Source organism: Gekko japonicus, unplaced genomic scaffold, assembly GCF_001447785.1.
Source record: "Gekko japonicus isolate JY-2015 unplaced genomic scaffold, Gekko_japonicus_V1.1 scaffold964, whole genome shotgun sequence".
Lineage (NCBI taxonomy): Eukaryota > Metazoa > Chordata > Lepidosauria > Squamata > Gekkonidae > Gekko > Gekko japonicus.
The window spans coordinates 476890-504665 of NW_015164214.1; the positions used below are offsets into that span (position 1 = coordinate 476890).

The 27776-nt window shown below is 41.6% G+C and overlaps 1 protein-coding gene across 1 annotated transcript in view; it reads left to right on the forward strand.

Annotated features, from left to right (window-relative positions):
• Positions 1–13071: 13071 nt before the first annotated feature.
• NIPBL (Nipped-B homolog (Drosophila)) overlaps positions 13072–27776 on the forward strand; it is a 180294-nt gene continuing 165589 nt past the window's right edge. The window contains exon 1 of the mRNA XM_015408480.1: positions 13072–13131. The gene's annotated coding sequence lies outside the window, so the exon portion shown is untranslated. The remainder of the gene's footprint in view (positions 13132–27776) is intronic.

The window sequence follows — 27776 nt, forward strand, 5'->3', positions numbered from 1 at the left end:
TCATATTTTGGACTATTCCCCTGTCTTTAAAAAGTCCCCACAATTAGAAAGCCAGCACAATAAGTGAAAGGAGGGAACAGAACTTTTCTCCCTGCTAGCTTTCCATCGATGTGGTTTGTGCTGCTTCTTCTTTTTTTTTACACAAAGGGATATTCCCGTGTGGGAATCTGTACCCACTGTCTGAAGTGGCACAGATTTTGGTATTCTACCACCTAATTCTTCTGCATACTTGAACCAGCCACCAGTCTGCCAAATTTCAACAGTTGCTTTGGAGTCAGCCCTCATTAAATAAGGTTGCCAACCTCCAGGTGGTGGAATTCCAAAAGACAACACCCATGACAAAAATAACAAAGAGTCAATCAAGATAAGTTGCAAAACTGTTTAGTGAATTCTGTAGAAAATTTTCTTCTATTATCGCTCACACGCTAACAAATGCTGCACAATGAACAACCCGTTTCACAATATTTGCTTTATCTGAGCGTGTAGCAATCCCAGTTCTTATCAATCACTACTGATCAACTCCTGAAGGAAACATTCCATGTTGACTAATAACAAAACCCAAGGTCTTCACAAGGTCTTCGTTATTTTTGGCACGGATGTTGTTTTTGGAATTCCACTTCCTCCCGTGATCTCTCATTTTTGGCTTCTAACTTCCAGGTGGTGGCTGGAGATCTCCTACTATTACAACTGTTCTCTCCAGGCAATAGAGATCAGTTCACCTGGAGAAAATTGCCTATTTGAAAGGTGGATTCCATGGCATTGAAGTCACTCCCCTCTCCAAACCCTGCCCTCCTCAGGTTTCACCCCCCCCCCCAAATCTCCAGGTACATAAGAACCTAAGAACATAAGAGACGCCAATGTTGGATCAGGCCAAAGGCCCATCCAGTCCAACACTCTGTCACACAGTGGCCAAAAATACCAGGGGCCATCAGGAGGTCCACCAGTGGGGCCAGGACACTAGGAGCCCTCCCACTGTTGACCCCCCCAAGCACCAAGAAGACAGAGCATCACTTGCCCCAGAGCCCCTATCTATACCTTGTGGCTAATATCCACTGATGGACCTCTGCTCCATATGCTTATCTAATTCCCTTTTGAAGCCGTCCATGCTTGTAGCCGCCACCACTTCCTGTGGCAGTGAATTCCATGTGTTAATCACTCTTTGGGTGAAGAAGGACTTCCTTTTATCTTTTCTAACCCGACAGCTCAGCAGTTTCATGGAGTGCCCACGAGTTCTTGTATTGTGAGAAAGGGAGAAAAGTACCTCTTTCTCTACCTGCTCTTTCCCATGCATAATCTTATAAACCTCGATCATGTCACCCCTCAGTCGTCTTTTCTCCAAGCTAAAGAGCCCTAAGCGCTTTAACCTTTCCTCATAGGGAAAGTGTTCCAACCCTTTTATCATTCGAGTTGCCCTTTTCTGCACTTTTTCCAAAGCTATAAAATCCTTTTTAAGGTGTGGTGACCAGAACTGCACACAGTATTCCAAATGAGGTCTCACCATTGATTTATATAGGGGCATTATGATATTGGCTGATCTGTTTTCTATACCCTTCCTAATAATCCCCAGCATAGCATTGGCCTTCTTTATTGCAGTCACACACTGTCTCGACATTTTCAGTGAGTTATCCACTACAACTCCAAGATCTCTCTCTTGATCAGTCTCTGCCCGTTCAGACCCCATCAATGTGTATTTATATTTAGGATTTTTGGCTCCAATGTGCATCACCTTGCACTTGGCCACATTGAACCCCATTTGAAATGTTGATGCCCACTCGCCCATCCTTGACAGATCCCTTTGGAGTGCCTCACAATCCTCACTGGTTTTCACCACCCTGAACAACTTTGTATCATCCGCAAATTTAGCCACTTCACTGCTTACTCCCATCTCCAGGTATTTCCCAACCTGGACCTGGCAACCCTACCCATTAAACTCTGTGGGACTTACGTCTGAGTAAACATGCCTAGGACCAGGATGTATATCTTGAAATGAATTGTTTGCCTAGCAGATTTTTAAAATTCTATTTTCATAATTTTCCCTAGTAGGAACTGAAACTTAGTTAATGCAAGATAAAGCACTCTCTTCATAAGGAAAATGGGTCCCGGTGGTGATATTACATAAAAAGCATGAAAAATGCTTTTTGAGAAGCAAGAGTGCATAAAACATTAATGATCATTAGTTTTGGAACTGTATATATCATGCGAAAAAAGGTTTACATGCTTGTAAGTTATAAAACACCTTTCAGCTAATATTCCTAGAACTCGTCAACAAGGATAGCTGAAGGTATTTCATCATCCGATGCAAGGTAAACATACATTCTCCCCCCCCCCCAATCTGTGAGTGTTGTGATGTGCTAGAGTGCATATTATGTATTTACAAGGGGGTGGGACCCGCGATACTTGCGTGGGGGGAGGGACCTCAACATAGGAGGCAGAGGAGGAAGCAGGAGGAGGAGGTAAGTTCCCCCTCATCCCACCGGTTCCTCCCCCGTCTCCTCCACCCCCCCGCTCGATTTCCCCCCCTTCTAGGTATCCGCACACAGGGGGCATCTTTGGAATTAGATATATAGATCGGTCCCCCATCTTATATTAAAACACAATAAAACTCACTAGAGGATCTTGTGGGCTGGTCATGCTTTCTCAGCCTAATCTACCTCATGAAGTTATGAAGTCAAAATGGGGAAGGGAGACCCACGTATGCCTCTTTGAGCTCTTTGGAGGAAGGACAGAATAACACATGCTAGATAGAAAGGCAGACAGATCACAACTGTGACACAGAACGCATGAAAGGACCTTCGTGCAGAACAGAGAATTCAAGGGGGAAAACGAAGCCGCAAACTAGGGGTCAATGACTATACAGTCATGGAATTCAGCTCATTCAACTAGTGAATCTGTGGTAGAGAACTCAAACACAAGCACCACTTATTTAACTGCAAGTCCCTTTTTAGAGAAAACAAGTGTGTACACACACAAGGAACTCAAACTTTCATGCACAAAGGCAGACACATACATACTATTAGAAATGACTTGTGTAGATAAGCCGCAGTTCATATACATGGCACCCGGTCCTAATGCACATAAAGTGGCTGCATAGTCACCCACTACAAGAACAGTAAAGACACAAAATAAACTTCGTATATACAGTGTTCTCCATTGTAATGCACACAGCCAGGGATGGGCAGGAACTGGCCCAACCAAGCCACCCAAGTGCTCCAATTTTGAGTTGCACAGTCCACCCATCAGCCACTTCCCCCAGTGAATTCCACAGTGGCTTCTTGATCGAATGGAAAGGTGAGGAATCTGCTGGTGCTGCAGGAAGGAGGGGACTAAAAAGGATATTGAGCTAAATTTGCTCACATTCCTGGGGCTTATTCAGGGAGTTAAAAGCATCAAGGACCCCGTTTCTCTCACCCCACATAAGAACATAAGAGAAGCCAATGTTGGATCAGGCCAATGGCCCATCCAGTTCAACACTCTGTCACACAGTGGCCAAAAATACCAGGTGCCATCAAGAGGTCCAGCAGTGGGGCCAGGACACTAGAAGCCCTTCCACTGTTGCCCGCCCCCCAAAGCACCAAGAATACAGAGCATCACTTTCCCCAGATTGAGAGTTTCTATCTATACCTTGTAGCTAATAGCCATTAATGGATCTCTGCTCCATATGTTTATCTAATTCCCTCTTGATAAACATGCTTGTAGCCGCCATCACCTCCTGTGGCAGTGAATTCCATGTGTTAATCACTCTTTGAGTGAAGAAGGACGTCCTTTTATCCCTTCTAACCCAACTGCTCAGCAATTTCATTGAGTGCCCACAAGTCCATGTGTTGTGAGAAAGGGAGAAAAGTACCTCTTTCTCTACCTGCTCTATCCCATGCATAATCTTGTAAACCTCAATCTTGTCACCCCTCAGTTGTCGTTTCTCCATGCTAAAGAGCCCCAAGCGCTTTAACCTTTCTTCATAGGGAAAGTGTTCCGACCCTTTTATCATTCTAGTTGCCCTTTTCTGCACTTTCCCCAATGCTATAATATCCTTTTTGAGCCCCACCTTTGGGCTTCTGGTTCCAGGATGGATTGTGAGCCTTATCCCCTCCTACTCCTTATTCCTTTTAATTCTCCATAGGCAGTAAAGAGTGGCTGCTCAAAGTGCAGCTTTGGTCAGGGAGCACAGCATTCAGCCCCCCCCCCCCAATCCAGTGAGTGAGCAGTCAGCCACGTTTCACCCCCAATGTCTTCCTTCCTCTCTCCAGCAGAGTACAGCACTAAATCTTTGGCTATTGAACTCTGGCCCCTGCCCCTGCTGCACAGCCAGCCCCCTCTAATCAGATTTAGAATTGTGCAAAGGCTGCTAAATAGGAGCTAACCATTTTCGCTTCCAACCAGAGGAAATACAAGTTTACATTATTATAAAAAGGATTTGCACTGTGCAAGCAACTGAACTCAGAGCAACTCCGTAAATAGTGCTGAGAAAGTTCTTCCTTCTGCTCCCTCCGAGGGGAATGTGAAATGAGCAGTGAGTGTCTCTTTGGGGCTTTATATTCTCGCCCTGCCCCAATTCTCCAAGCGTATTTTATCTCCAGTCAGTCGTATTTGCATACTAAAATCCCATCATGGAACAACAACACATCTCTGCTAATACACGTATTAATGTTTCAGAGATGTCTAAGTATCTGTATCTTTAAAGCCAATAATTAAAAAATAATCTCCAATTGCGGCCTAATCGTCTGTCTGAAGCAGTGGTTCTCTGTGCAATGATACAACGGAAGAAACAAGGAGTCAATTAGCGTAATGCTGCTGAGAGAAACATTACTGGACTGATCCATTAGCCAGGCAAGATGGGAGAGCACTTCTTGCTATTCATTTATTTACATGTTTTAACAGCTTTGCAAATTAATTCACTGCAGTCTTGTAAACACAATAAGGTACACATCTATGAAAGAAAAGAGGCAAACCTTTTAAAGACAAATATGTGTACTTTCCTGTCAGGAAGAGCTTAGTGAAAGTCAGCATACTACAGTGGTCACACAGCCAGATTTAAATCTGAGAGACCCAGGTTCAGTCCCCTGTCTGATGCTCACCGGAGGATCCTGGGTCAGTCAGTCTCTCATACCCTAACCTACTGCACAGGGTTGTTGTGAAGATAAGAGAGAGTGATTTATTTATTTATTAAAACATTAAGAGGGGGGATTTATTTATTGTGTTATGTTATGCTGCTCTGAGGTCCTTGGAGGAAGAATGGGAATGAATATATGTATGTGTGTGTGTGTGTGTGTGTGTGTATGTTTATACAATAGTTTATATAACAATAGTTTTCAGAAGAAACTTCCTTCTTTGTGGCAACAAAATCAAGAAGTGACAAATCTGACAGGCATTTGTTGATTAAATGTTATTAATAATTTTGGACATTCAAAATGAAAAGTTATGCATTAATAAATATGACCTGATATGTCCCTTATCTGAGCAAGATGGATACCCCATGCTTTCAAGGAAACAATGTTGGGGAGGGAAAGGCCTTTTTAAAATATACCTGAGAAATATATAGTTGCTTTTTTTAAAAAAAGACACCTTGAAACTGAAATGCAATGGCTCTTGACAGTGCAATCCTAAACAGAGTTTTATACCCTTTATATCCATTAAAATTAATGATCTTAGAAGTGTGTAAGGCTGTTTAGGATTGCATTGTAACCCCTCTTAAGTGAAAAAGATGTTCTGTGGGATTTTAATATTCTGGAATAGGGCTGCTGGCAACTCTCTTGAGTGCAGAAGTAACAGAGGTCTACTTGTTGCCTTACCTAGTTTTGGAGGCACATTTAAAGGATATGACTGGGTGATTCATATGGATCGACCAGTTATGTGCCTTCTCTATAGATGCTTTTGGGGAAAAATCTTTCAAGCGGAGCGATTTCTTTTCTGATTAATTGTATCAATTTATTAAGCATGAAAGCATTAATAGATTGCAATTTGGTCCTAATTAATCAGTGTCGTTAACAGCAATGAAAAACTATGGGATTCTGCACTCTCAAAAGGCCAATGCCTATGCAGGCCAAAGAAATGTGCCAGCTCCATTCCGCATTTTTTATTTTTGTCTGTCCAGACGAAAATGCTTACTTTCCCATTTTTGAGCAAAAATCTTTGTTAAGGAGTCTTTAACCTAATCAGCAGCCATCAAATAGAGAAACAGATTTTGTATAAAGATTCTCTTATGGGGGGGGGGGGAAATCAAGGTGTGCTAAAGTTTTTTTCTGTGATATTTTCTACCCTCTATTTTGTCCAGGAAGGAGTATTAAAAATGACACCTCACCTGCAGTCTGAAATGGTATAATCTATTTGACTACTTCAAGATTCTACTATTTCATGTTGCTGTATGGAGACCAGGCCTTAGAGAAGCTATATAACTAAAACATCGTAAAAGGTAACATTTTTGGTTAAATTATTCAGGCCAACTAAGAGAACACAGCTTGCTTAAGCAGTATGCTTTCTATCAAAGAAGTCTTTTTTATCGACTTTTTAGACTCAGCAAATAAGACATTATCCAGCAGTGACCATATACTTGGACTTTAAATTAAGCCCTTCATCATAAATTCTCAAAAAAGAAGAAGACAGAGAGAGAGCAGTCACAAAATATATAAGATTAAGGCTTTCTTACACAGTTGTGAGAGGTTGATACCTGGAATTAGAGACTAGAAATAGAGATACCTACTTGCAGGCACTAATATCTAGAATATAGGGTTTTTTGCTCAATTGTTTTTAAAACGAGTAAAGACTGTACATCCAGGGAGATTAGCAAAGGGTAAGAAGGTGAGGGGGAAAAGTATATGGCGCTGCAAATGTGTATGCTAATACCTAGCAATATGGAAAAATGATTCTAAGATATCATGAATAGGTACAGTCCTATATAATACAAAAATGTCAAGCTGAGATGCTGATTTGCAACATCAACAGGGTGAGATCCTTGTACAGAAATGTATATGCGTAGGAATCAAGCCTAAGCAGATCTACACAGAATCCTACTCAGGTCTATTCAGTGGGGCTTACTGCCAGGAAAGCATTCCCAGCACTGCAAAATTAGGAAAATAAGTCTAATTGCATGTTTTACACAACCCTAGCTCCTTTTCACTTTCTGCCAGTTTTCTAAAGCTCTTCATATGAACTCTAACTTAAACAAAGTACGTACTTCCAGTGCAATCATAGGAGCATTCTCCTGGGAGTAAGCCCCATTGAATCATACTGGAGTAGGATTCTGAGTAGAACTGTTTAGGATTACATTGCAAAGGAGCAAACTTTATTAAAATATTTATACCCCACTTTTCCTCTGACTCAAGATGGCAGATCTACTCAGAAGTAAGTCCCACATTAGTTAATGAGGCTAACTCCCAGGAAAATGACCTTCGGATTCCACAGTAAGCTATTTAGTGCTCTTGAAGGCAATGGAAGAAAGCCAGTTTAAGTGCAAACATGAACACTTTGGTGGTTTGTCAACTTATTGCCTTCCACAGCAAAATTAATTGGAAATAATAATAAAAATCTAGTCTGACAAAAATCAAATTTGCGCTGTGGCTGTAGGATCTTTGGTGTAGGCAGGGGTCATTTTGTAGAAAAAGAGGTGCAGGAGCTCATTGGCATAACTCATTAGCATAACTTATTTGCATATGCCACACACCCTGACATCACCGGATGTGTATCAGAAGGCAACACCCACCACTCAGGCTCCACTGGACTGTTCTGGATTGCTAGCTATTGGGGGGGGGGGGCATGCATCACAGAGGAGGGAAAGCTTGTACCTGAATAAAACTTGGTCTTAAAGGTGCAACTGGACTGTTTTGGGAGAGGGGGGCTCTGCAACTTACCTGGCTGCTTCTTGCGCTGACTGAGGGCTGCTGGGAGCGGGGGGGTGGGGCTTGTTGCATGTGCCCGCCCCCTGGGCCCTTTACTGCTGGAGCTCTGCTCCTGTGCACCCCTGCAGGAAATGACCCTTGGGTGTAGGGATGCCACTTCTGGGGTGGGAAATACCTGGAGATTTTGGGGGTGGAGCCCGGGGAAGGCAGGGTTTGGGGAGGGGAGGGACCTCAGCAGCGTATAATGCCACAGAGTCCACTCCCCAAAGCAGCCATTTTCTCCAGAGGAACTGATATTGGTAGTCTGGAGATCAACAGTAATAGCAGATTTCCAGGTGTTACATGGAGGGATGGCAAGTGGCAACCCCACTCTGGTGCCTTGAAAATAACTTAGAAACTTTGACATATGATTAGAACAGCAATAAGAAATTTAGACCAGAGTTCCAATAGCATGAGTAAATAAATAAGAATGGATTCACATTTGCTTTCCCTCCACTATTACCTGGCAAGTTTTACAATATTTCTTAGTGAAATCCATATGCTTTTTGTAAAACCTTATTGGGCATGTGGCTCACAGGGAGTTCCATGTAATGGTGATTCAGCTAATATAGTTTCATTTACTTTATATCCCACCCTTTTCCCCACTGGGGACCCAAAGGAGCTTACATTGCTCTCTTCCATTTTATTTTCACAACAGCCTTCTGAGGGAGATTAGACTGAGTGTGTGTGACTTGCCCAAGTTCACACAACAAACTTCTGTGGAAAACTAGGGATGTAAGACTAAGCTTCTCATTACATAAACAGTTACTCCCATTGACTTCAGATTGATCTGAAGAAGCAGTGACTCACAGAAACTCATACCCTGCCACAAATTTTGTTAGTCTTTAAGGTGGTACAGGATGTTTTCTCTTTTCTACTGCTACAGACAAACACAGCTACCCACCTTGATCTATCCCAGTGACCATATGGCTCTTCAGTTCTATGCATGTTTACTTGGAACTAAATTCTAAGACCTTAGTTGTATTTACTGCATTAAAATCAGTGGAACTTACTCTCACCCAAATATGCTCAGAATTGGGCTGTTTGTGCAAGTCTTCTGAAGTTCTTGTATGCTATATGTTCTTTAGCCTTCTGAAAGCCCAAATTAATGCAATTTCCTTGCTCATTTTTTAAAACTACATGTAAATATTACAAAATTGCAAAGATAGAAAAAAGAAAACCCATTTTACATACTGCATGAAGAACAGGTTTTGTTGTTTCCACTTAAAGTATTAGGATAAGGAAAACACATTTACCTTAGACAACAATGGACTGCCCTTAGTTTATACAAATGCAAATTAGTCACCTTCAGCTCTAAAATCCAGAATTCATTCCACTCTGAAAGGTAGTCACTTGACTATGCGTGAAGCAAGTAAAGCAGGCCTGTGATGAGTGTATTTCCATTCTAAAACCCTCATTATCAGATACACAATTGTGCATAGATCAGTCACCCCCCAATTCGCCACAGTTGGTGTTTAACGAAAACTTAAATGCCTTTTACTTGTTACAATTGTATTCAGGGAGCTCAGAACAGCCTGACAATAACTTTGTGAGGTCGGTTTGGCTGAGATAACAACTTACCCATTGCAATCTTTCTTTTTTATTGTAGTATGTTTCCCACATCTTAGGGCAACAGTAATTTAAATGGTAAATATTTTTATTAATGCAATGTATAAGAATTATAAAATTAACGTATTGTAGTGCAACAAGAATACCAGCAGTTCTAGAATATTCAGGGACATAGCATGAACAAGACAGACAGTGTTGTAAATGAGCTGCACTATGTCGGTCATATTTTCATATTGATCTGACTTCTAGTATTAATTAAAGTGTCCACCTTACATCTGGATTCTATGGTGTGCATGGTGACTTCTGTATTCTCTGCACTGCAGCATATTAACATGAAGGTACTTCTGAATTTGAATACTAGATTGTGTCTATCTCAGCCTTTGTTTACAGAATGTAAACATCTGTATTGGATGAAGCGAGGAAATAATATTCATTTCCTGACTCAGATTGCCTAGAAGTAACTCAAATCAAAACTCAAGAGTTTTCTGGCCTTTTTGTGTTTTTCCACAGGAGGGCACAATTTGGCTCTTTACATTTATACTTGCCTTGAACAATTTACACAAAAAAATACTTCCTGACTATACAAAATATATTTAAGCAGTTTTTATAGATTGGTCAAAGGTACCTGAGGAAATCTTCGTTAGAAAATTGTAGTCTTCTAAAACATGAAGTGCATTTAGATAAAAACATTTTACTTCAGAGCCTTCTCATTACTTGTTTCAATGTTTATGTGTGTGTTCCTGAAGACCATACAGGGTGGTGTGTCAAATGTTCTAGCAAGTGATCTACAGGTCTTTGGAGTACTAAAACTATCAGAATCAAGAAGGTTTATTGCAGAACATCTATTAAATTTATATATGATTGACAGATGAAAGTGGACATGAATTCAAGTTTTTTGCAACAATGTTAAATTCCCAGCAATTATATCATTATTCGCCCAAATTTTCACAAAATACATTCTGTATACAATTTGGATATCATCATTTTTCATATGACAAACTTTTTTTTTTTAAAAAAAATTCAGGATGCCAGCATACAGTCAGAAATAAAGAATGGTTGACTATGTTAGATAATGGAGAAAATAGGTCTCTCTAAGTTCCCATTGCCTGCAATTAGTATCACTGATTTGCTGTCAAGTTTTTGACCTTGAACATTAGAAAGTCTATCCATGTCTTTAAAAAAGTTAGAATATATTACTGAGCTAAGTATGCATATCTCTTTTATTAACAGTGTCATGTTCAAGATAAAGCAAGCAACATATTTTTACCCTAAAGCACTTATTTTAGCCATTTTAGACTATGTACTACCCAAACTAACTCAAGTCCGATCACTTTCTTTCGAATGCTCAAAACAATCTCACGCATATGTGAAAACAAGTTGTTTGTTGCTGTTCAGTCGCACAGTCGAGTCCGACTCTTCGCGACCCCATGGACCAGATCCCGCAAGTTGTACTGGCTTCGAAAGGACATTCTCAGGTAAATTCACATACATTTGCAGACTTAGTCATGACTAACTGTGGTTGAATTGGGGGGGTTTTCAAGGAATTGGTTTATCCATGAATTCTGCCGTCTGATTAAAATCACTTCCATCCAGAGATTGATGTAAATACTTACTAACAATTCCTAGCTGCATATACACACTCTTTGTGGAATTTGGTTATAGTTCCCTGCTTCCGGCCCAGCATTGAAGATCTTAGTGGAAAATACTGAATCACATTAGAGTGAGATTACAGACAATCAAGGTCTTGTTCCATAAACTCCAGTGGACATTTAAAAATGAGCACCAAAATTATATTTGTAAGAGACCATAGCATTTTAGAACCTTTAGAAACCTTTCAAAATAAGTTTGTCAGAGTTTTCCGCTGCAACATCAGGATTCAAAGCAATAACTAAAAGAGCAGGCATTGTCTGAGTGACAGCTTGCTTCTTTCCAGTGATATTGTACATAAACAATTTACTTGAAGGGAAAATAGGTGAGTTTTCCTGTTCCTTTCTCCAAAGACCGCTCACACAACACTCAATTAGACTATTTGCAGAAACTCTGTGACCCACCATATCAATTTTTCAGTGAAGGAGCCTTTACCTCAATACCATAGCTTCCCCCCCTTTCTACTACTTCAAAGGACACTCCATCTGAAAAGCCACGCCCCTCTGGAAACGGCTTAACCCAAAATTTCCAGCACCAGTCTCTTCTGATCCGACATCATCATTAGGAGCATCACCTTGTAAGAAAAATAACATACACAAGCAGCAACATGGCGTTTCACAGTAATAGAAAACCAAGTGTGAGCGAGATCAAGCTTAAAGTATTCCTCATGGTTAAAAAAAGGGCTTGATTTTTAGAAGATTTCCCACCTCTTCCTTGGAAGTTCTTGCTGCCTTCAACATGTAATTCTGGAAACTATGGGAGGGGGGAGTACAAGTATTTGGGGAGGGGGCAGGGGAAAGAAAAAAAAGGTTATTCCTCTTCTTGACAGCCCGCGGGGTTTTTCTTCCTCCTTGCCACACTTTTCCAAACTCCAGCTTCCCCTTATCCACAGCCGAGGAAGAGAGGAGGAAAAAAAGAGAGAGCGAGCGAGCGAAATTGTGGGGAAGAAAAATAAAACCACCACAGAGAAAGACACAGCCCGGCCAAAGCTGCCGGCTGCGACCGAAGGAGAAGCGCCGCTCCCAGGTTCGCGGCCACCGCTGAAGCGGGCAGGGAAGCGGGCGGCTTGTTTGCTAACGAAGGACTGAGGCGGCCGAGGCGGCCGCGGCCGCCTCAGAAGGCGCAGCCAAGAGAAAGGGCAGGCTGTTGGTGTTTGGCGCCGGTGGAGGGAGTCATTCCTGCAGCTGCACTTCCGGTCGGCATTTTGTTCTGTGAGGGGAGCGAGAGCGACACTCCACATTCACGCAGGCTCCCCCCCCCTCACCACCACACTCCGCTCTCTTCTTCTTTTTCTTCTTCTTCCTTCCCTCCCCCTTGTCCCCCCTCCCCCTTGTCCTCCTCCGTCCCCGGTACCGTCTCACCGTGGCCCAAGCGGTCCCCTCCCTGCCCCGCCCCGACCGCGTACACAGAGGAGGAGGAGGAGGAGAAGGAGGCGGTGACGGCAGAGAAGGAACAAGCCGCGGTAGAGGAGGGAGAGAGCGAGCGAGCGAGCGAGCCCCCCCCCCCCCCCACAGAGCCCCGCCGCCGCCGCCGTCCTCCTCCTCCTCCTCCCCTCCGTCCGCTCGCTCCCTTTTCCTCTCCCTCCCTTCGTTGGTCGCTCGGTCGGTGCGTGAGGTGTTTATTCGGATCCGGTTCGGCCCGGCCTGGTGTTGGATGTTGGTGTGAATTCGGAGGGGGGGGAGGAAGGACGACGACGAAGAAGACGACGACGGTGGTGGCGGCCGCCGCCAGGCAGAGAGGAGCCGGAGAAGCAGGCGCCGACTTGAGGGATTCGCTCCGGCCGCTCTCTCTCCCCCCCTCTACATGTTCGCTGCACTGAGGAGGAGACGGAAGAGGAGCCAGCCCCCCTCCCGGCCCGGATTATTGTTGTTATATTATCTCCCCTCCTCCTCCTCCTCTTGCTCCGCGGCGGCCCAGCGGCGGATCCTCTGAGGAGGGAGGGGGGCGGAATTTTTTTTTTCCTCCCCTCCCGCTCCTTTTTTTTTTTCTTCCCCTCCGGACCCCCCCCTCTTCTTCTCGCTTGGATTCAGACGGCGGTTTCGCTCAGGTAATAAAAACCAAAATAAAAATAAAATATTTCTTCCCCCCCCCCTCTCCTCACACCCTCTCTCTCTCTCTCCCCCGACTCCCCACCCCCGACCCCGTTTCGGGTTTCCTTCTCCCCGGCGGCGGTGAGGAGAAGCGAGCGGAGGCTTCGAGCTGGGCCTTCTCTGAGGCGAGGCGGCCCAGTCAGGGATTAGCCTTTTCGACGGGGCCGTGTGTGCGTGTGTGTGTGAGGGGGAGAGGAATAATGAGTGGCAGCCGGACCGAGGGAGGAGGAATGGAGGGGGGGGGTGTTTGTTTCGCGTTCCTCTCCTCCTCTTGGGGTTTGGCGGATGAGGGGGGGGGGTGAGAGGGAGAGAGAGAGAATGGTTTCTCCCGAGCTTGCCGGAGAAGCTCAGGCCCGGAGGAGGGCGCAGGCCCAGCGGCCAGCTCTTCCACTCCAGCTCGGGGATTAGCGAGGCGAAGTGGCTCGTCGGTGACAGGCCTCGGCGCCCGAGAGCGAGCGAGCGAGTCAGAGTGGGAGGAGGAAACAATACAGTTTAGACCGAACCTGTGCCATATTTTCAACTTCGCCGTGGGGAGGGAGCGTGGACCGGGCGGGGGATGGGGTGGGGGGGTGGGTAGGTGGGCTGGAAAAGAGGGGAAAGGAAAAAAAAGTCCCAGCCAGATCAGGCGGCGGCGGGGGGGAAGAACAAGAGAAAGAGGTAGGCTCACGCACGCACTTCGGTGTGTATAAATATAAATCAGCAAACAACTGCATCTGTTTGTCTTTCCTTGGACAACCTCGACGTTCAGAGCGTCTAATATGTATAGAAGCGTTTCTATTGCTGGGGAGGTCAATATCGCTGGGGGGTTTTTTGGGGGGGGAGTCTTTTGAACGGGTCTGTTAGCTCGATTGAAATCTGGTTCTTTTCTCAGAGATTGACAGGGACTTGGAACACCTGCACAACTCACAAAAAAAGGTGTAGGGGGTGGCCGTGTACCACCATTATTTTTCTGTAGGCGAGAAGGATACATATGAAGTCAGTGTGTCACATGGGAGGGGGACAGAATGTTGATACTTAATAACAACTTAGTATAAGAAAGAGAAAGGGGTAGTGTCTGTAGTTTGACACTTTGACAAAGTGAAACCTGGAGTTTCTTCTCTGAAATTGTGGCCTTTAAGGCTGCAATCTAAAAATGTGATGTGGGAGTAAGATCTTTTGGAATCGATGGTTCTTAACAGGAAATATGTTTAGGATCAGGCTGAAAATGGGTAACATTCTGTAAAATTAGACTCTCATAACCATGTTTCCTGTAGAAGTGGATCAGTGTAAAATCTAAAAAGCATTGTTGAGCCCTGCTGTTTGTGTAGGTGTGTGATATTTTTACAAGTAAAACGTGGAATTTCATTAATCTTTCAAAATTGTTAGTGGAAGTTAATGTTTTTTTCAGACAAACATGTAGCTTGTCTTAGAGTGTTTTACTAAACTCTTAAGTGTTCTTTAATGAACCAGGTTGTTTTGTTCCACTGTGAAGAGTTCTGTTCTTCAGACTAGTTAATGTAACTAGTTGCTAGATAAAGTCGTCCAGAGCAGTATTTCATCATGCATAGCTATCATTATGATGTTGGAGTTCAGGAAGGAAGCTGGTTCCTATTTAGCACATCTCACCAGCGAAGTAACTTTTTTGTTGTTGTTCCAGTTCTTATTACTGTTCAGAAAGTACTATTCTGCCTTTGTGGCCCCCAATACATGTTTAAAAGGGTGAAGTTAATATAGCTGTCACGTAGAAGGCGTGTTTTAATGCTGTAAATCCGTGTAGTAGTCAGTAGCGTGTCCGTGATTTGTATTGGTCAGGCAGCAGTTTGAATTTTAAAAAGCCTGAAGATCCTGCTGAGCCCCAAACCCGGCCTCCCTCCCTCCCACTAATCTGCCATTCCTGTCTTTGTGCTGCCTGGGCCTGTTAGACACTGTTTGCACCAGGGCCTCAGGCCTGTATGCACGGGAGAGGAACCATTTTCGTTTTGAAAAAGCAGCTTTTATTTTTGAACTTTATGAATTACAGAATGAGCCATCAGTTGTTTTAATTGTGCCTTGATGTGTATAACTGAATCTTTGTATCCCTTTAAAGCTGTGCTGAAACCAGTTGTAGCTCCAGTTTACAGGAAAGAAAGAACTGTGCAGAAAATAGTTGAGCTTGAGTGTTTTTTCATCATCAGAAAACGACACAAGATCTGATGATTCTTTTGTTGCTGAAGTTACGCAAGCATGGGGTGCTTAAATAGCAACAAGGAGGTTCACACTCACATTCTGTGTTTATTATTTGCAAGTTATTTTCCAGATTTGATTAAGAGCTCTTTTCTAGGTTTATATTCTCTTGCATGCCCTCATCTATAAAAGGCTTAGTACATTTTTAATGTTTTCTGTATTATACATATATGGAAAAATGAACACCTTAAATCCAGATTTTTTGTTAAATGTGTACACTGTGATCTGGACCAGCTTTTTTAAAAAGGTCTGTTAAGATAATTAAACAGTACCAGTGTCATTTTAAATATCTCTCTGTGTGTGTGTGTGTGTGTGGGGAAAGGTTTATGGAGGTATTGGTAGGTCTTAATATGCTGTTTTATTTCTTAGGTGTATTTTGCTTATTTTGTTGGTTTTACACATGTTTGGACTTTCAGTTCTGTGAAACGTTAACAGCAACATCCTGTAGAAAAAATGGTTTATATAAGTGTATTAACAAAGTACAATAAAACTTTTCTAATGTTGCTATTCTTGTTATTAGACTGAAAACTATTCACTCACATTGATAGTAATGGGAATAATATAGTTTGAAGTACTTAAACAGATTGTAGATTGGACTGGGCACGTTTTGTGTTATTTATTTGAAAGTGAGAGTTTCCCCCTCAGATTTCTGTAGGCATTTGGGAATAGTGAATTAGTGATGCTTCTGCAAATAGTAGCTGTAGGAAAATATTTTAAATGCACAAATAATGCTTTGCCCTGAAACTGCTAAACCTAAAACTTAAAATGCATTTAAAAGTAATGGAATTTCAGGCATCTGTTTAGCCTAGCATATTGTACTACCACTTAATTATCTTAATTTCAGAAAATGAAAGTTTACAAAGTGGGCTAAAAGTAGCGGTGCTTAACTACAGTATGCTCACACACTTTGTAGCACCCCATTTATTTTGGTGATATAGGCCATGGTATAAATAAACTGTATGAAGTAAGTGTGGAGTCAGGGTCCTTACATGCAATCAATCTAGGTCAAAGACAATGCCCCTTTCATGTATCTGGTGCCTAGGACAATGCACCTCTAATCCTGAATGGGAGCACTAGAACTGCTGTTCTATAAATATGGCAATGCTAGTTACTGCCGAGTAAGATAGAGGTAACATTGAATGGGATAAATGCAGTTTGAGACTCATCAATTAGTGCTGTGCTTGATAATACAGAATTTTTGGTGTTTATATTGCATTCTGTTTGATAAAGCCCATAAATGGCAAACAGAATTAGTGAAAGTAGTCAATATGTTCTTTAAAAGAGTGAATTCTAGATTTTGGCTGGGGAAGTCTTTTAGTGACCTTCTAAATACCCTGTGCTGTAATCCTTAACACGTTACTTACAAATAAGGTCTGTCAGAATTAAAATGTCTTATTTTGGTTTGTTCAGGTGACGGTTGGTGCTTCATGTAGTAGCTGTGGGCAAGGCTACAGAAATCCCATGTAGTTGGTGCCTAGGAATTTAAAGTATTTGTACACCCAAGCAGAACTCTGGTGCTTAAAAATCTGATGTTGGCTGCTAAATATTTACTGTTCAGAAAAATAGTAATTCTGGCATGACTTTTTCCTGTTACATAAGAACATAAGAGAAGCCAATGTTGGATCAGGCCAACAGCCCATCCAGTCCAATACTCTGTCACACAGTGGCCAGAAATACCAGGTGATATCAGGAGGTCCAGCAGTGGTGCCAGGACACTAGGAGCCCGCACACTATTGACAGCTCCCCAAGCACCAAGAATACAGAGCATCACTTGCCCCAGATTCCCTATCTGTACCTTGTGGCTAATAGCCACCGATGGACCTCTGCTCCATATGCTTATCTAAGCTTATCTACATTTCTTTGGGTGTACCACTATGAAGAGACTATGCTTTTAATCAACTCTGAAAAATAATTGTAATATAAAAAAATTACTAGCCCACGTGCCTATGAGGTATTTATGGCATACTGATGGCCTAAGAGCAAATTTTTATGTTTATAAAGCTTCCCTGGCTGATTACTTCCTGATCACTGAATCTTGGTGTTTTTATATATAATGTTTATTTATTCAACCTAAGCGCCAAAGGATCAGGTTAGTATTGGCATCAAGTTCACTTTCTTATGATGTCTATTATAGATGCTGCTAACTTTCTTGTTCAGACCAAATCAAATCCCAACTCTGCCATATGATCAGCTACCAAGGAGTAATTGCTTCTGTCTTCTCTGTCTTGTAGCATAAAGAGGTAGTAGTATGTTCTTAAATACTTCAGAAAGAGAGTATCCTGTGCAATCTCCGTTCTGTGACTCTGTGTTTAACACAAGGCCAAGCATCTGTTTCTTAATCTAACAATTGAGATTGGCTACAGATGATTCTGTCATTGGTCTTTCATGGCAGAGAGATTGGCCCCAGGCATTTTCTAGGGCAGCACTTTGTATCAGGTTAGTTGAAAATTGTATGACTGTCATAAATACTTGCTAAAATTGTAGTTCAGTTTTAGGCATTGCATATGTGAGTAGTAGTAGACTGGACTTACAAAAGGCTACTTACTTGTAGTGAGTAGCAGTTGCCCCCAGATGACCTTCTGAATAGCATATTAACTGAGCTGTCAGAGTAGCTGCATTTTAAGAATACCTATATCCTTTTGTTTTAAACTTATTTTGCCTTAAGGGCATGTAGGCCTTTAAGGAAGAAGAGAAACAGAAAAAGTCATTAATGCACCTTTGTAGAGCAGTATCTGATACAAACACCCTGCTGTGTTTCCCTCCTACCTCACTCTTCCTCTAGTACACAACAAGAGAACCTGTAGGTTTGCAGCTACCTGTGTTGTATTTTTTCTGCCAGGAAGTGTACGCAGGCCTCTAATTCTCTCTCTCTCTCTCTCTCTCTCTCTCTCTCTCTCTCTCTCTCTCTCTCTCTCTCACACACACACACACACACACACACACACACGAATGAACTGGGCAAGTGCAGCATTGTGGAAGTGTTCCAGATGTAACAGCCTTGCCCAATGCTCTTTCTCTGCATTCTGGCCCAAGAAGGTATAGAAAACTTTGTTGCAGTGGCCTGGCCTATTTACTCCCCAGTAGCTGCATCTGTTTGCATTGTAGTGGAGTGCATATGCATACATGCCAGACACATTATTTTGTGAGTTTTTCTCTCTGTGCTTTTTGTAAAAGACAAAACTGTGCATAATGGGGTAAAATAGTGATTCTTAAACTTTTGATCTGTAAGACCAAAAGATCTGGCTTTTGAACACTAAATTCAATACAGAGCTTATGCCAGAGGTGTCAGGAGCATTCTCTTTATCAGAATTCTAGGAATAGTTTTGGATTTCTCTTCCTGATTAATATGAACAGGATCCTTGGAGTTATGAAGGCCATGCCTTGCAATAAAGATCCTTGCCTTTCTGGGCTACTTATATTTTGCTGGGAAACCCACTATCCAGGATAACTTATGTATCATTAATAGAAGGAAGTTACCTAATTTTCAATGGGGCCATTGTTAAAGAACCCTTCCCCCCACCAAGAAAGATCTGATCAAACCACCTGTTCTTGTGGTAAGATGATTGAGTGGGTACCAGAGCATCTCTAGGCATACCTGAATGATACCTCAGCCCTTGACTGAGTTCACTTTGGTGGCAGGCATGCTTATGGGACAGGAACGTTTTGGTCATGCTGGTGAGTGATCATAAGCAAATGGATAAGGGCTTTTCTTCATTGCTCAGCTTGTGAGATCTACTTGCACCCTTTAATATGGTACACATCAACTGGAAAAGCAGCTGGGATTTTCAGGCACTGTCATTAGTTTCAGGTCTCTTCTGTGCTCTCCTTTATTTTTTCAATAAGTACATGAGACTGGTAATGAAAACATTCATAGATTTATTTGGGTCATTATGCACTTGACAGCCAGCTCTACATTTTCTTAAGGAAGCCTCCAGATGTGATTGATTCTTTCCAAACCTGTGTGGATGCTATAGTCAAGTGAATTGGGGGGTACACACTGAAGTTTAATTCAGGCACAGTTGTGATTATGCTGATTGATAGAACTGATGTTTGTGGGGTAGGGGATTATTTGTTTACTCTTGATAGAGTTAGGCTATCATTTTCTAATCATGTAAAAATTGATATTTTAGATCCTGCCCTGGCTCTTGAAAAAACAGGTTGGAATAGTAGCGAAGAATGATTTCTTCCAGTTATATATGATTAAGACATTATCATGTCTTCCAGCCTAGATGGCCCAGGCTAGCCTGATCTTGTCAGATCTTGGAAGCTAAGCAGGATTGGCTCTTGTTAGTACTTGGATAGGAGACCAGGAAAGTCCAGGGTTGCCATGTGGAAGCAGACAAGCAAACCACCTCTGTTTGTCTCTTACCTTGAGAACCGTATGAGGTCAATGTATGTCAGCTGTGACTTGATGGCACTTTCCACCACCATCATGTCTTCTAGACTCAGGCGGTGCTGATTCATGCTGCTGTGAGCTCTTGGCTAGATTACTGTAATGTGCTTAGTATGAAAACAGAAAAAGGCCTGGAAGCTTTGGCTAATGCAATATGCAGTGGCTTGATTACCTACAGGTATGAGAACTTGTTACGAACTGGCTACTGGTTTGTTTCCAGGCTGTAAAGCCCTTTATGACCTGGTGCCCACATATCTGAAAGGTTGCCTGCCTGGTATAAATTCGTGTACCAATCAAATCTTCCTAGCAGGCTCTTTTGTCTGTCCCTTCAATTGGGGGGGGGGGGTGTGCCTTTGGCATCTCAAGGAATCAAGGGTTTTCTGTTGCCACTTATTTTCTGTGGAACAGTTTTCCAGAGGCATTTCATAAAATCTTAATGGCCATAGGGAAGGCCTACAAAACAATTTTTGAAGCCTCTTTGCTAATAGTTAATTTTTACTTTAAGTAGATGGATATTTGTCTGCCTTTGATTTTATTTGGACAAAGTTTGGTGTTTTTGGACACATCTTGTTACTAAAATGTGACTTTTAATATATGGACTATTTTGAGAGATGTGTACAGTAAGCTACCTTGGAAACAAACTGAAAATACATGGTATACCTTTTTTCAAAATAAATCTTTACCATAGAGACAACTGTCTATCAAGAGCACTGCTATTCAGGACTGAGAACCAGTTTGGTGTAGTGGTTAGGAGCACAGACTCTAATCTGGGAGAACCAGGTTTGATTCTCCACTCCACATGCAGCTGCTGGTGTGACCTTGGGTCAGTTACAAGTTCTTTCAGAGGTGTTCTCTCATGAGCAGCTCTTGAAAGAGCTTTCTTAGCCCCACCTACCTCACAACTGTCTGTTGTGGGGAGGGGAAGGGGAAGGAGATTGTAAGGTGCTCTGAGACTCCTTTGGGTAGTGAAGGGAGGGGTATAAATCCAATCTCTTCTTCTTTCTTCTTCTTCTTGTATTAGAACTCTTTCTTTTCTTTCTGTGGGTTTTGTGTGTCTGTGCTTGCATGCCTGGAAGTCATGGTGACTTCTGGTGACCCCAGTAGGGTTTAGACCTGGGGTGTCAAACTCATTTGTTACAAGGGCCGGACCTGACATAACTGGGACTTTGTTGGGCCAGGCCATCTGTGTCATAAAATGTAATGTCAGGTAGCGAAGATATTAATTTTATAAAGGACACTGACAAACACAATTAAAGGTTTTTTAAAACTTAAAATACATACTTAAAACAGTAGCACTCTTGTCATATTTTATTTAACTGTCTTTGATAACTGACACCTCCCAAACCTTCTCCCCCCTGCCCTTAAAAGATGCCTGCCTAAAATGGATAGTGGGATTTGCAATGCAATTTTTTATATAAAACATCAAGAAAAAGCACAAGGATCACAGCAGAAACTAAAAATAAAAACTAAAAATATATAATACTCTGAACCTAGGAAAACATGAAATGGCTGGGTGTTGCAAGCTCCCCTCCCCCCTGGTCTACTCAGAGTGGCAGTGGCTCTCCAGTTTAATGACCCCCTTTGGCTGTGGGTTCCCAGGTTAGAGTACTCACTCAGGTTCCTGACAAACTGGCTTAAAACATCAGCCCTTTATTTGCAAGCAGACAACTTCAACTGGTATACAAACACTGGAAACTGAAACTCCACTCCATTGAAATAAGTTGCAGGTCAAAAAAAGTTGCAAAGAAAATGTGGAATGTATTTTCCATTAAGATTTCTGGGTCCCTCTAAGCTGTGGAGTTTAAAGTTGTGAGTGAGCAATTTGGCTACTGCATAAATTAGTTTGCTCTGGAGCCATCCTTTCTGAGCTAAGACAAAAATGTGGAAGCCGGAGGCTAAAAAACTGTGAGCTACTTTACACTAACTCAGCTTAGAGGGAACACTGGTCCACATAGATTACTATGGGACTGGATTAACAGCCCCCAGAGTGGAATTCCATTCCCAGAATGCAGCTGCTGCTCCCAGGGACCGTCAGTCTACTCTGGGGGCTGTCATTCCAATGCTGGAGTAGTGTATCTGGGCCAGAGACCATAAAGGGAAATCCATTCCACTTTTTTTGTGCTTTCACCCAGAGGAGCTTCCTGCTGGAGTAGAAACCAGCAAAGAGGAGGCCCAGCCACCTGGGGAGTTTGGCAGATCTCCCTTGGAAGGGTGAGGACAGGCAGAGGAGGGGGTGGGGGTGGAGAAGAGAGCCACGGGCCGGGGGCCTTAGGTTTGACACTCCTGTCTTAGATGTTTCAGAGAGGTGGCTTGATTGCCTGCCTCTGCATCCCGAGCCCTGGTCCTTGGAAGTCTCCCTTCCAATTACTTGTCGGGGTTGGTCCTGGTTAGCTTCTGAGATCTGACAAGATCAGGCTTGCCTGGGCTAGCCAGATCAAGGCCAGAAATGTGGTGGTGCTGGTAATGTAAAATATTGTGTGAAAGCTTTCCATATAGTAGGGGAGAGTAATGTATTGACTGGTGAAGTGGTTTGTATACTAGACTAGGATCTAGGAGACCCAGGTTTGAATTCCCGCTCTGTCATCGAACCTTGCTGTGTGTTACCTTAGGCTGAGAGTGACTGGTCTAACCTACCTTACAGGATGGTTGTTAAAGCAGGGTATGAACATCTAAGTAAATTTAGATAACATTAAAAATATCTTCCAAGCAGTTGGACCATTAGAAATTTAGTTTTGGTTGCTGTTTAGTGTAATACATATTTGCCATTCAGACTTTGTTCAGGCCTCAGTTATTGTTCTCCACCCAGACTAAACAATCACATTGAATAATTGCCACTGTTTGAACCACTTCAGATACACTGAAGTGCCCCAGGCATTGGCACCCAGGTCCATCCTGTCCTGGAAGCGGAGTTTGCGGAGTTTGCCAACACTGGGGAACGTCCAATCTTTACATATGAAGTGTTTGAACCACTTCAGATACACTTTATATATTCTTATGCCTGAAAATTTAACATTGCTACCTGATTAATTTTGAACTGTTTGTTGCCCAAAAAGCTGTTGCTTGGAGGAGGGGTATGTTCTGGAACAGCATATGGTTCAGGTTTGAGGGGCTTTAGTTAAGACAGAAAAACTGAAATTCTTGTCTGTGTACAAAACTGTTTGTTGTATGAAGATAATCTTTGGATACAGTGTATCCCACAGCGCTGTCATTCATACTTGATTGTCTGAAATGGCAACATGAATTTATGCTGTGAAGATGCTCTTTCTGTGATTATTTGCATAGGAGGAGTAGCAGCACACTTTTATGTATTGGGTATAATTCAGGTCTCCTTTTTTCCTCTTCTAGATTCTAGTGTTGTCACTTAACAAATTTTTGAGTATAGGTTTATTAATAAGAGAATTGAGGCTGTCTCAACTTTGACAAAGCATCACTTGCTTTATGGACTTCTCACTTTCTTTAAAGTGATTATATGGGATGTTGTTTGAAAATTGGTCCACTCAACTCATTTCTTCCAAATTAGCTAGCATTCTTGTTTAATGTTAACTTTGTCCTTGGGTGTGAGAAACTGTTTGTATCTGAGGCCACAATAAATGAAAGAGGGCTGTTACCTGTCTTAGAGCCCTCTCTTCCTTTTTTCTTCAGTAGCTTTTATCCCTTTGGTAAGGACAGTTTGACTTTACTAGAAAGAAGTCTGTAAACTGTTATTGAGTTTAATTTGGCTTCCTGGTTCTAACACATCATGGTCACTGCATGGAGGAACTGTCACAGGAGAGGCTGCTTAAAAAGTACTCTAATGACTGTATCATAAGAATTATCTGTGAATAGCAGTGCCTTGATTGATTGACACACAGCCTGATCCTATGCATGCTTATTCTTAAGCAAGTCTCATGAAGTACGTCGAGGCTTACTCTCTTTTAAGTGTGCATAGAATTGCAGCTAGAGTCAGGGATGCAGAGTGTGCGCACACACAGAACAATGCCCACCTGCTACCTAGCAACACTCCTTGCTTCCTTTCAGCCAGCATGTTTAGTACAGCTCCATCAGATTGCAGAAGAGTTGAATAACTTGGAAGCCTTTCAAGTGGCTTTGTCTGAAAAAAAAATCTGTTGGGCCACAAATAATTTATATAGTAGCTGGGTTGTCCAAAGAACACATGTACAATTCTTAAAACAGCACTACACTGAGGTAATCAGAATTTATATCCCAATATTGAAGACAGAGTTGGCACTTTGAGAATGAAGTTTTTCTGAGGCAACCTGATGTGTTCACTGGTAAGACATCTTCTGAGTCTGTAGTGAAGGGTGCTGATCTTAGGCCAGTGTACTATGCCAAAGAAAAGGCAAATATTGATCTGCAATAAAATGGTTTGTAAAATTATTATTTTAAAATGCTGTTAGAAGTGTTGGGGTGTGAAGATGAAGGAGAAGTTGAAATACTCCTATCGATGTTCCATTGTTGGTTTTGTAAAAGTAATCAGAATGTAGGTATTAAATCTGAAACCTGATTCACAAAATTTGAAATTCTTGCATTAAGCTGAGTACTATGGCGTGTTGCCGTAATAAATGCCTGACTGACTGGCATTAAGCTGGTTTATAGTTTAATCCTATATGTGCCTGCAAAACAATGCTGCTGTGTTGGTCCTTGTCACATTGCAAACTAGTTAGCATCTGTGAGCTGGGATTGGGTTGTTGGTCTAACTGTATACAGTTGTGTGTGTCTCAGCGGTAAAGTCACTTACTTGAAAGTAAGCCCCCTTAAATTCTCTTCCAGGGATGATTAGAGTGATGGATAGTATTAGTTTAAGTTGTTTGTTTTTAAATAGTTTGCTGCTTGCTATGCAAGTACTTCCAGATGAATATAATGTAATAGATTTTAGTGGAATAGTTCTGTGCATGAAAAGGATAATAAATGGCAAGGCGCTGTTTTAGTATGTGTAACTGTATGAATTGTAGTGTTGGGACGCGAATGAAAATTAGCTGCCTGGAAACATTTGGCATTTTCATATCACTTTTGTTTTTGGTTCTCAAAGTGCTTCAAAATACTGCTGCTGTGTTTGTAAGATGCAATAATGTGGTAGGCACTGTATAAAACACACTGTGTTGCTCTGAAAAAGCAGCTGTAGTTATGGATGTAATTAAAAAAAATCATAGCTGTCTCAGGCTGCTGTTGCATAACCTGTCTGACTTTCCCTCCCTCTACTTGGAATAATAAAAAGCCTTCACAAGGATAAACATTCATAAACAGAAATGGATCAAATTAAAGGAATTGTGACAAAGGAATGATGACTTATTGTCCTAAAATATCTATTATATCCCCTTGAACCTCTTGAGATGGGTTTGGTGTTCACCCTGAACATATTATGTATAAAGACTTTTCTGTAGAAGGTTCCTATATGTCCTATTGGACAGTATGTTTCCCACTCCTTCCAGAGCTACTGAAAAGGCTTTCATATGTTGTAGGCAGCTATAACCGATGTATATTTCTACTTTTTGCAAGAAATCAAGAATTTTGCTGTGCTCTGGAGTAGAGATGTGAAGGCCCGGAAAAAACCCGGAAAAATTCGGGAAAAAACCGTTTTTTCCCCGTTTTTTCCCCTGAAGCTTTTTTGTTTTTTTCCGAAAAATTGGAAAAATTGAAAAAAGAAAAGAAATTGATTATGGAATGTTTTATTTTAACATGATAAATAAAATATTTTAAGACAAGGTGTTCAAATATTTTCCAAATCATTTCTAAAATATATAATGGTATCAGATTGATCTAATTTCTGTGCACTGAGGACAAGCAAGTCCTAGGTTACAAACTGAACTCTCCAATGCAAGAACAAGATGCATTTCTTCCTTTAGGAGGTGCGATTATCAGAAGAAAATAAAAAGGTTTCAGTTTTGTTTTTGCATGTGGGTGGGTATTCTGTTTGTAATAATTGTTTGGGTACACTATATTTTTAATATGCTAGTTGTGATAATTTTTATGTTCCTAAAGTAACAGAATGACTTTCAATCTAGAAAAGACAAAAAAAGACAAAATTTTACATCTCTACTCTGGAGTTTCATAGCCATACTGTCTTTTGATTATTTAGCCATGGATTTAAGCAGGGAGAGAGAAGTATATAACTGTATATTCTCATGTTGCCTTATTCCCAAATATAGTAGTAGGAAATATAGACCGTAAAAACTATTAGAGTTGTGTCCAGAAATGAGCACTATCAGACTGAAAATGAGGCAACAACTAACTGAATGCTTTTGTTTGTGTTGTTTGCTCTTAATTTTGCATTTTAATAAATAATGTGAGTGTGACAAGCGACAGTATTTCATTTAGATTTTTAAAAATCAAACCTTGGCCTAGAGATCTTACAATCTGAGAAAATTTGATCTCTTATAGGTACTTATGTACAAGAGTCTCTATTTCTCTTTAATTCTGTGAGTTAACTGGATATTCCCACTTAGGGTTATGGAAGCTGGTTTTTGAGTATATTGCTGAAAGTCACCCAGCATGTCCTTGGTTAGTTATAGTGGAGTCAGCGTCTTTCAGTAGTCTCAGTATCAAGTTTTGAATTTACCTCTGTGACTGTTGGGCTCAGAAACACTTAAACATGTTTTTAAAAGGTGACCTGAAAGGTGCAGTTGCATACTAGTTAGATGAAGTGGACTAAAAGGTTTGGCTTTATGGTATTGTGTATGAAAATTAATATTTCCAGGTTGGTTTTTTCTGTGCACTGCTTGTGCTACAATTTGGATATGCTGAAACTTGGGGGTTGAGAGCTCCTCTTTCCTAAGAATTGTGTTTTGCACTAGTTTTGTTCAGGAGATACAAATTTAATAGTACTGGAAAAGCCATTATATTAGTTATATGCTTTCTTTTGCATAATTTTATTCAGCTGGATTTGCATACATAATTCCAAAACCTTTTTGCCAGCTGAAACTTGGTGTATATAATTCTTCAGTAACATCTTTTATTGAATGTAAATAAAGTTTGAGATGGATTCCTACACAGTTAAACAAATGCCTCTGCAAGATCAGATGTAAATTTTGTTCCATCCCATCTTGCAAAATATACATGCATATCAGATAATTACTATAGGATATCAAGGGTGAGCAATTTAGAATGAAGGGCTTGCCCTTTTTTAAAAAAGAAGAATAATTGCTTTATTTTAATTGTATAAATAAAGCTGTGTAAATGCTGGGTATGAGTCTTCAACCTCTTCAGATTCAGGAAATTTCTGTAATGCCAGACTGCACCATGAGACCCACTTCAATTGTTTACTGTACCTCCTACCCTTCTTAGGCTGGATGGATGCTAAGAAGGCCAGGGTTTCCATATTTTTCAAGTTTATATGTGGCAATTTTTTCAAATGTAGTTTATCATGCAGGGACTGAGAAGCATGCAGCTCCCCCAAATACCTCCTTTTACCCAAATATTAAAGACATAGGAACTCTGCCTTCCTTTGCATGCGGTCATCATTTTGTTATAAAGAAACCAAGACAAAGAAAATAGTGTAATGTCACTGGTGTAACCTACCTTGGGAAGAGGCATGACTCATAAATGACTCCTAACCAACCAGTGGTGCATCAGGTAGATTGCTGGATGTTGGCAAGGTATAGCTGAATTCAAGTTTTCAGCCATGAAGTTCTCATGGTGACATTTGGCCAGTCATAGTGTCCCACCCATATCTATCAGGAGGAAAGATGTGATAAATCCATGTATGCTACCCTGAGCTTAGAAATACACATGTATATGTGGAGAAAAGCATGTGTTTTGTTACATATACATGCATTATTCAGCTACTAAAGTGGCAATGTGTATCATTACAGGAGGGAGAGAGGGCTAAGATAACTATAGGCTTGGTGAGTGCTGTATGAAAAATGCTATGGGATTTCATTAGCTGGGCTTTTTTGGACAAGTGGAGGATAGATAATGTTCTGCATTGTTTCCCCCCCCCCCCCCCCCCCCCCGCTTCTGGCATGTGTCCCTAAGCCAGCTTTTCTGCATAGAAATTAGTGGCAACCATTC